Raw genomic sequence first — 10,450 nt, 5'->3', positions numbered from 1 at the left:
GTGTTGTGAGCCAATGCCACAGATGAAAGGGGAAGTGATATTTGCACCACCCCATCAACAATGTGTTCTGTGTGAAGTGCTGTGCTGAGTGCTGGCAAACACTGCTTTCCAATTTCAAAGGCTGCACAGGCTGATAAGCACCATCTCAATGAAGACCTCATTTGAATTTCACCACAGCAAAAGGAGGTGAGCACAGCAGGACAAGGATCATGTCTCCAAGGATGACACTGTGGTTTGGAATATTTAAATGGGGCTCCCTTGGCTGGTAAGTGTTAGAGACAGAGTGGCCAAGCCTTGATTTTCTGATTCCAGACCCAGTGTCCTTTCCATAGCAAATGTCAAGCCTTGCTCTACCTAGTCATCTGATCTTGACCTGGTTTTCCAAGGTTAAAATTTTCTCCATGCCCCATACCATTCTCCAACCAATATTTTCCTTTTCCCCCAAGGTCACTTGATGGCTTCTTCTAGCACAGAAAATAATGTTGGTGGAACATGAGAATGGAAAGAAGAGCAGCATGTAATTTGGGCCAGGTTGATAAAAGTCCATCATATAGTGTAATTGCTTTCATCCTTGATGATGCTTATTCATAGAGATCACCATATTGTATGACCAAGCAACGAGAGCTGTTATTAGGATTCCCATTTTGAAGCTGGGTAAACTGAGGCACAGAAGAATTAAGGACAGAAGTATCCAGTGACATGTGTCCTAAAGATCAAGAGCCAGACCTCAAAATCTTGTGTCTGTCTCCACCTACCTGTAGGGGACAGAGTTCTGGTTTGACTGCCAGGAGGCCTTTTGGTTCCAATCCTTCCCCTCACAGCCTGTGTGATCCTGGTCAAGGCCTGTCACCCTTCATCTTGATCTTCTTCCTCTGTAAACTGAAGGGGCTGGATAACCTGGTCTCTAAGAACATTCTTTAAAGTGGCTCATGAGAAAACAACCACGACCTGCCCTGAAGACCCATCAAAGGTGCCCCCAATTTCCCTCAGCAAGAAATATAAGATGCCGTTCAACTTGAATTTTACACTTTTAGAGTAAATATTGTCTAGGCTCTTTGTGCTCTTTCTCAAGTGTGATTCGGGGAGTGAGTTAACTGATAGAGGAGGAGATTTATTTTTGTTTGTGAAGTTCACAAACCCTTCTTTCAGGCTCGATCGAACCATTGGGAGGTCTGTGTAGTCCGTGACATCTCCGCACAGTGTGGGCCTGGCTGGTTCCTCTCCCTTTGCCTCTGCTCGAAGCCTGGGAGGATGTTTTGGAAATGAATCAGGAAATTACTTATCAATCTGAAGCCCCAAAGAGCTATGAGTCCTCCTCACTGCCAAAGGGAGGGAGATTTCAAGTGAAAGCTCCACATCTGTGTGCAGTAGAGTTCAAAGACTCAAACTGTTGGAAGGTCTTGCAAGCGATGTAAGTAAAGATCCCCATCTCCCGATTGAAATGAACTTCTTCAGTCTTTTTTTCCTCCCAGAGATGAGTCATTTGGCTCATGCTGGTGTTACTCTTTCTCTGTTCTTCTCTGAGGTTTGGGGGTGTTTATTGACCTGGACTTTCTCAATGAAACATCTCCTCTGGGGGCAGCTCATGTGGAACAGAAGAGAGAAAGCAAAAGTCAGAATCGGCTTTGCTTGGGTTAGTTTTGAAAACAGCCCTTGACTTGGCAGATATGCTCTCTCATGGCTATAGATCCATAAACAAGAGGAGTAAGAGGCTGATGGGCACATTTGTGGGAGCAAACAGAAGGGGCTCCGTCACGTCCCCTGAAAAACAGAATGATCATCGAGTCAGTGGCTACATAATTCAAGTTGAAGGTTTTTGCTTTGTTTTTTAGGCTTTAAATAGAGGAAAAAGAAAACATTAAAGCTCTTATTGTCTTGTGGAGATTTCCTTGTAGCAGTATAAACCCTGTGCTCAATTTACTTTTGGTTAAGGGTGCTGATTTATTTACTGTTTATTTTATTAAATAAATGTGCCCATAACTGCATATAGCTTTGGAAAAGACAATGCATTCATTGCAATATATGTATGTAAATATCTAGACTGCACTGGTAAAACTATGAGTTTGTATTAATAGTAATTCTATGAATGTATTGCATAGTTTCATAAATAATACATTGTTCTAGAACATGTGTCATTTATGAGTATTTTTTTAACATCTTTATTGGAGTATAATTGCTTTACAATGGTGTGTTAGTTTTTGCTTTATAACAAAGTGAATCAGCTATATAAATACATACATCCCCATATCTCCTCCCTCTTGGGTCTCGCTCCCATCCTCCCTTTCCCACCCCTCTAGGTGATCACAAAGCACCGAGCTGATCTCCCTGTGCTATGTGGCTGCTTCCCACTAGCTATCTATTTTATATTTGGTGGTGTGTATATGTCAATGCCACTCTCTCACTTCGTCCCACCTTACCCTTCCCCCTCTCTGTGTCCTCAAGGCCATTCTCTACGTCTGTGTCTTTATTCCTGTGCTGCCCCTAGGTTCTTCAGAATCTTTTTTTTTTTTTTTAGATTCCATATATATGTGTTAGCATATGGAATTTGTTTTTCTCTTTCTGAGTTACTTCACTCTGTATGACAGACTCTAGATCCATCCACCTCACCACAGATAATTCAATTTCATTTCTTTATATGGCTGAGTAATAGTCCATTGTGTATATGTGCCACATCTTTATCCATTCATCTGTTGATGGACACTTAGGTTGTTTCCAAGTCCTGGCTATAGTAAATAGAGCTGCAATGAACATTTTGGTACATGACTCTTTTTCAATTATATTTTATCAGGGTATATGCCCAGTAGTAGGATTTCTGGGTCGTATGGTAGTTCTATTTTTAGTTTTTTAAGGAACCTCCATACTGTTCTGCAAAGTGGCTGTATCAATTTACATTCCCACCAACAGTGCAAGAGGGTTCCCTTTTCTCCACACCTCTCCAGCATTTATTGTTTCTAGATTTTTTGATGATGGGCATTCTGACTGGTGTGAGGTGATAATTCATTATAGTTTTGATTTGCATTTCTCTAATGATTAGTGATGTTGAGTATTCTTGCATGTGCTTGTTGGCAATCTGTATATCTTCTTTGGATAAATGTTTATTTAGGTCTTCTGCTCATTTTTGGATTGGGTTGTTTGTTTTTTTGATACTGAGTTGCATGAGCTGCTTGTATATGTTTGAGATTAATCCTTTGTCAGTTGCTTCATTTGCAAATATTTTCTCCCATTGTGAGGGTTGTCTTTTTGTCTTGTTTATGGTTTCCTTTGCTGTGCAAAAGATTTTAAGTTTCATTAGGTCCCATTTCTTTATTTTTGTTCTTATTTCCATTTCTCTAGGAGGTGGGTCAAAAAGGATCTTGCTGTGATTTATGTCATACGGTGTTCTGTCTATGTTTTCCTCTAAGAGTATGATAGTGTCTGGCCTTACAGTTAGGTCTTTAATCCATTCTGAGTTTATTTTTGTGTATGGTGTTAGGGAGTGTTCTAATTTCATTCTTTTGAATGTAGCTGTCCAGTTTTCCCAGCACCACTTATTGAAGAGGCTGTCTTTTCTCCATTGTATATTCTTGTCTCCTTTATCAAAGATAAGGTAACCATATGTGCATGGGTTTATCTCTGGGCTTTCTATCTTCTTCCATTGATCTATATTTCTGTTTTAGTGCCAGCATCATACTGTCTTGATTACTGTAGCTTTGTAATATAGTTTGAAGTCAGGGAGCCTGATTCCTCCAGCTCCGTTTTTCTTTCTCAAGATTGCTTTGGCTATTCAGGGTCTTTTGTGTTTCTATACAGATTGTGAAATTTTTTGTTCCAGTTCTGTGAAAAATTACTTCGGTAGTTTGATAGAGATTGCACTGATTCTGTAGATTGTGTTGGGTTGTATAGTCATTTTCACAATGTTGATTCTTCCAATCCAAGAACATGGTATATTCCTCCATCTGTTTGTATCCTCTTTAATTTCTTTCATCAGTGTCTTATAGTTTTCTGCATACAGTTCTTTTCTCTCCTTAGGTAGGCTTATACCTAGGTATTATTTTCATTTTGTTGCAGTGGTAAATGGGGGTGTTTCCTTAATTTCTCTTTTAGATTTTTCATCATTAGTGTATAGGAATGCAAGAGATTTCTGTGCATTAATTTTGTATCCTGCTACTAGACCAAATTCATTGATTGGCTCTACTAGTTTTCCTGTAGCACCTTTAGGATTCTCTATGTATACTATCATGTCATCTGCAAACAGTGACAGTTTTACTACTCCTTTTCCAAATTGGATTCTTTTATTTCTTTTTCTTCTCTGATTGCTGTGGCTAAAACTTCCAAAACTATGTAAAATAATGGTGGTGAGAGTGGACAACCTTGTCTTATTCCTGATCTTACAGGAAATGTTTTCAGTTTTTCACCATTGAGAATGATGTTTGCTGTGGGTTTGACATATATGGCCTTTATTATGTTGACATAAGTTCCTTCTGTGCCTACTTTCTGGAGGATTTTTTTTTTTTTTTTTTTCGTATGCGGGCCTCTCACTGTTGTGGCCTCCCCCGTTGCGGAGCACAGGCTCCGGACGCGCAGGCTCCGGACGCGCAGGCTCAGCGGCCATGGCTCACGGGCCCAGCCGCTCCACGGCATATGGGATCCTCCCAGACCGGGGCGCGAACCCGCATCCCCTGCATCGGCAGGCGGACTCTCAACCACTGCACCACCAGGGAGGCCCTCTGGAGGATTTTTATCATAAATATATGTTGAATTTTGTCAAAAGCTTTTTCTGCATCTATTGAGATTAACATGTGGTTTTTTGCCTTCAATTTGTTAATATGGTTTATCACATTGATTTACGTGTATTGAAGAATCCTTGCAACTCCTGGGATAAACCCCACTTGATCATGCCGTATGATCCTTTTAATGTGCTGCTAGACTCTGTTTGCTAGTATTTTGTTGAGGATTTTTGCATCTATGTTCATCAGTGATATTGGCCTGTAGTTTTCTTTTTTTGTGACATCTTTGTCTGGTTTTGGTATCAGGGTGATGGTGGCCTGATAGAATGAGTTTGGGAGTGCTCCTCCCTCTGCTATATTCTGGTTGAGTTTGAGAAAGATAGGTGTTAACTCTTCTCTAAATATTTGAAAAAATTCACCTGTGAAGGCATCTCATCCTGGGATTTTGTTTGTTGGAAGATTTTTAATCGCAGTTTCAATTTCAGTGCTTGTGATTGGTCTGGTTATATTCTCTATTTCTTCCTGGTTCAGTCTCAGAAGGTTCTGCTTTTCTAAGAAATTATCAATTTCTTCCAGGTTGTCCATTTTATTGGAATACAGTTGCTGGTAGTAATCTTTCATGATCCTTTGTAGTTCTGCAGGTTCAGTTGTTACTTCTCCTTTTTCATTTCTAATTCTGTTGATTTGAGTCCTCTCCCTCTTTTTCTTGATGAGTCTGGCTAAAGGTTTATCAGTTTTGCTTATCTTCTCAAAGAACCAGCTTTTAGTTTTATTGATCTTTGTTATTGTTTCCTTCATTTCTTTTTCATTTATTTCTGATCTTTTATTTATGATTTATTTCCTCTGCTCACTTCTGGGGGGGGTTGTTCTTCTTTCTCTACTTGTTTTAGCTGTAAGTTTAGGGTTTTTATTTGAGATGCTACTTGTTTCTTGAGGTAGGATTGTATTGCTATAAAGTTCCCACTTAGAACTGCTTTCACTGCATCCCATAGGTTTTGGTTCGTCGTGTTTTCATTGTCATTCTTTTCTAGGTATTTTTTTATTTCCTTTTTGATTTCTTCAGTGATCTCTTGGTTATTAAGTACTGTATTGTTTAGCCTCCATGTGTTTGTATTTTTTACAGTTTTTTTTCCTGTAATTCATATCTAGTCTCATAACATTGTGGTCAGAACAAATACTTGATATGATTTCAATTTTCTTAAATTTCCCAAGGCTAGATTTGTGACCCAAGATATGATCTATCCTGGAGAATGTTCCATGAGCACTTGAAAAGAAAGTATATTCTGTTGTTTCTGGATGGAATGTCTTATAAATATCAATTCAGTTCATATTAATGTATAATTTAAAGCTTGTGTTTCCTTATTTATTTTCATTTTGGATGATCTGTCCGTTGGTGAAAGTGGGGTGTTAAAGTCCCCTACTATTATTGTGTTACTGTCAATTTCCACATTTATGGCTGTTAACATTTGCCTTATGTATTGAGGTGCACCCATGTTGGGTGCATACATATTTACAATTGTTATATCTTCTTCTTGGATTGATCCCTTGATCATTATGTAGTGCCCTTCTTTGTCTCTTGTAATAGTCTTTATTTTAAAGTTTATTTTTTCTGATATGAGAACTGCTGCTTCAGCTTTATTTTGTTTTCCATTTGCATGGAATATCTTTTTCCATTCCCCCACTTTCAGTCTGGATGTGTCCCTAGGTCTGAAGTGGGTCTCTTGTAGACAGCATATATACAGGTCTTGTTTCTGTATCCATTCAGCCAGTCTATTTATTTCGGTTGGGGCATTTAATCCATCTACATTTGAGGTAATTATCAACATGTATGTTCCTATTACCATTTTCTTAATTATTTTGGTTTTCTTATTGCAGGTCTTTTCCTTCTCTTGTGTTTCCTGCCTAGAGAAGTTCCTTTACTATTTGTTGTAAAGCTGGTTTGGTGGTGCTGAATTCTCTTGGTTTTCATTTGTCTGTAAAAGCTTTAATTTCTTCATTGAATCTGAATGAGATCCTTGCTGGGTAGAGTAATCTTGGTTGCAGGTTTTGCTTTTCATCACTTCAAATACGTCTTGCCATTCCCTTCTGGCTTGCAGAGTTTCTGCTGAAAGATCAGCCATTAACCTTATGGGGATTCCCTTGTATGGTATTTGTTGTTTTTCCCTTGCTGCTTTCAATATTTTTTGTGTGTGTTTAGTTTTTGATAGTTTGATTAATATGTGTCTTGGCATGTTTCTCCTTGTACTTATCCTGTATGGGACTCTCTGTGCTTCCTGGACTTGATTGACTATTTCCTTTCCCATATTAGGAAATTTTCCACTATAATCTCTTCAAATATTTTCTCAGTCCCTTTCCTTTTCTCCTCTTCTTCTGGGACCCCTATATTTCAAACATTCATGTGTTTAATGTCCCAGAGGTCTCTGAGACTGTCCTCAATTCTTTTCATTCTTTTTTCTTTATTCTGCTCTGCAGTAGTTGTTTCCAATACTTTAGCTTCCAGCTCACTTATCACTTCTTCTCCCTCAGTTATTCTGCCATTGATTCCTTCTAGAGAATTTTTAATTTCATTTATTTTATTGTTCTTCATTGTTTGTTTGCTCTTTAGTTCTTCTAGGTCCTTGTTAAACATTTCTTGTATTTTTTCTTTCTATTTCCAAGATTTTGTATCATCTTTACTATCATTACTCTGAATTCTTTTTCAGGTAGACTGACTATTTCCTCTTGTTCTGGTGGGTTTTTACCTTGCTCCTTCATCTGCTGTGTTTCTCTGTCTTCTCATTTTGCTTAACTTACTGTGTTTGGGGTCTCCTTTTTGCAGGCTGCAGATTCGTAGGTCCCGTTTTTTTTTTTTTTTTTTTGGTGTCTGCTCCCAGTGTGTACGCTTGGTTCAGTGGGTTGTGTAGGCTTCCTGGTAGAGGGGACTGGTGCCTGTGTCCTGGTGGTTGAGGCTGGATCTTTTCTTTCTGGTGGGCAGGACCACATCCGCTGGTGTGTTTTGCTGTATCTGTGACCTTATTTTTATTTTAGGCAGTTTCTCTGCTAATGTGTGGGGTTTTGTTCCTGTCTTGCTATTTGTTTGGCATAGGGTGTCCTGCACTGTAGCTTGTTGTTCATTGAGTGGAGCTGGGTCTTAGCCTTGAGGTGGAGATCTCTGGGAGAACTTTCACTGTGTGATATTACATGGAGCCAGGAGGTCTCTGGTTGACTGATATCCTAAACTGGGCTCTCCCACCTCAGAGGCACAGGGCTGACATCCGGCCAGAGCACCAAGACCCTGTCAGCCATACGGCTCAGAAAAAAAGGGAGGAAAAAAGAAAGAAAGAAAGAAAGAACATAAAATAAAGTTTTTTAAAAATAAAAAATCTAAAATGTTATCAAAAATAAAAAATTAAAAGTAATTTTAAAAAAAGAAATAAGAGAGCAACCAAACCAAAAAACAAATCCACCAATGACAACAAGCACTAAAAACTAAACTAAGATAAATATAGATCAGAAACTAGTCAGTTGCATACAGCAAACCCCAAGTCTATAGTTGCTCCCAAAGTCCACTGCCTCGATTTTGGGTTGATTCTTTGTCTATTCAGTTATTCCACAGATGCAGGGTACATCAAGTTGATTGTGGTGATTTAATCCACTGCTCTGAGGCTGCATGGAGAGATTTCCCTTTCTCTTCTTTGTTCGCACAGCTCCCTTCAGCTTTGGATTTGGCCCTGACCTTGCGTGTAGGTTGACTGAGGGCTTATGTTCCCCTGCCCGGAGAGGACGGATTAAAGGAGCAGTTGATTCGGGGGCTCTGGTTTACTCAGGCCAGGGAGAGGGAGGGGTATGGAATGCGAGGCGAGCCTGCAGCAGCAGAGGCCAGCGTGACACTACAACAGCCTGAGGCACACCGTGCATTCTCCGGGGAAGTTATCCCTGGATCACAGGAACCTGGCAGTGGTGTGCTGCACAGGCTCCCAGGAGGGGAGGTGTGGATAATGACCTGTGCTTGCACACAGGCTTCTTGGTGGCTGTAGCAGCAGCCTTAGTGTTTCATACCCGTCTCTGGGGTCCGCACTGACAGCCGCAGCTCACGCCCATCTCTGGAACTCGTTTAGGTGGTGCTCTGAATCCCATCTCCTTGTGCACCCTGAAACAATGGTCTCTGCCTCTTAGGCAGGTCCAGACTTTTCCCGGACTCCCTCCCGGCTAGCTGTGGCGCACTAGCCCCCTTCAGGCTGTCTTCATGCAGCCAACCCCAGTCCTCTCCCTGGGATCTGACCTCCGAAGCCCGAGCCTCAGCTCCCAGCCCCTGCCGATCCCGGTGTGTGAGCAGACAAGCCTCTCGGGCTGGTGAGTGCTGGTCGGCACCGATCCTCTGTGCGGGAACCTCTCTACTTTGCCCTCTGCACCCCTGTTGCTGTGCTCTACTTCGTGGCTCCAAAGCTTCCACCCTGCCATCCCCTGTCTCCGTCAGTGAAGGGGCTTTCTAGTGTGTGGAAACTTTTCCTCCTTCACAGCTCCCTCCTAGAGGTACAGGTCCTGTTCCGATTCTTTTGTCTCTGTTTTTTCTTTTTTCTTTTGCCCTACCCAGGTACGTAGGGGAGTTTCTTGCCTTTTGGGAAGTCTGATGTCTTCTGCCAGCATTCAGTATGTGTTCTGTAGGAGCTGTTCCACATATAGATGTATTTCTGATATATTTGTGGGGAGGAAGGTGATCTTCACGTCTTACTCCTCCGCCATCTTGAAAGTCTCCCTTTACGTGTATTTTAAATTAGATTGTGGTTAAGAGCTGAGAAGTAATTGCAGGAGTGTAGCTCACTTAAAAGAAATAGTTCTGTTTAGATCAACCTCTGTTCCATGAGTCCCTACAGCTTCCCCAGGACCTCATGTCCTTTTCCAGGGTCCCTCATCAAGAGCTCTATGGCTGCTGGGCCTGTGCGTCCGGAGCCTGTGCTCAGCAATGGGAGAGGCCACAACAGTGAGAGGCCCACATACCGCAAAAAAAAAAAAAGAGCTCTATGGCTGCAGGGAACATGTGTGATGCAGTGAATCATAAGGTGGAGGGATGTATGTCTGGAATGTGAACGGAAATTCTTCAAATATTGAGAAACATTTACTGAACATTTGCCACATGTTTGGCTGTCTACTGGCCATGTTTCATGTGGTCTTTGGAGCAGGTGGCTCACTGGTAAAGAGTAGTGTCTCTGCAACCAGAGCACCTGGGGACACATGCTGAGTAGCCTCTGTATGACCCAGGGTTGGTTATTTAATTCCTCTGTGCTTCAGTTTCCTTTCCATGAAATAAAGGTAATAATAGTGGGGTTTCCATGAAGCTTGAGAGTTGATGTAAGTAAAGTATTGTTTTCGTCTCACATGTATGAGGAACTGAGGCTAGCAGTAACTAAGTAACTTGTCCATGGCCACACAGGTGATGGCTGGCAGGGCTGGATTTGGGAGTAAATGATCCAGCTTTATCATAATGGAGGAAGTCCACATTTCTAACTACTGCCTCCTTCCCTTGTGTTTTTGGGTTCTTTCACATGCATCCTTTATCCATTCTTCTTTGTCTCTTGAAATAGTCTTTGTTTTAAATATATTTTGTCTGAAATGAGAATTACTAATCCAGCTTTCTTTTGATTTCCATTTGCATGGAATATCTTTTTCCATCCCCTCACTTTCAGTCTGTATGTGTCCCTGAGTCTGATGTGGGTCTCTTGTAGACAGCATATATATGGGTCTTGTTTTTGTATCCATTCAGCCAG

The sequence above is a fragment of the Mesoplodon densirostris genome, chromosome 1, assembly GCF_025265405.1.
Source record: "Mesoplodon densirostris isolate mMesDen1 chromosome 1, mMesDen1 primary haplotype, whole genome shotgun sequence".
In the NCBI taxonomy this organism is placed as follows: Eukaryota; Metazoa; Chordata; class Mammalia; order Artiodactyla; family Ziphiidae; genus Mesoplodon; species Mesoplodon densirostris.
Note: the sequence above shows the minus strand (reverse complement) of the source record.